Here is a 266-nt window from a genome sequence, read left to right on the forward strand (position 1 = left end):
CGCCGCCCGCGCAGCGGGAGCGGCAGCGACGCCCTCCCCGCCCGCCGGGGCTGCGACCACGGCCCCCGCCGCCCTCGGCCCCGTTCCGGGGCTTGCACCGAGAGGACTCGGCTTTGCCATTCTCTCAGGAAACGCCCCGGATTTGCCCCCTCCCCGGTTCCCCCGGCATCTCCAGCACCAGGAGCGCGCCCCCGCCCGCAGGCGGCGGCAGACAATGCGGGACGGCGGGTCGGGCCGGGCCGGGAAGGCCTGTGGGTGCGGTAGTT

The sequence above is a fragment of the Balearica regulorum genome, chromosome 13, assembly GCF_011004875.1.
Source record: "Balearica regulorum gibbericeps isolate bBalReg1 chromosome 13, bBalReg1.pri, whole genome shotgun sequence".
In the NCBI taxonomy this organism is placed as follows: Eukaryota; Metazoa; Chordata; class Aves; order Gruiformes; family Gruidae; genus Balearica; species Balearica regulorum.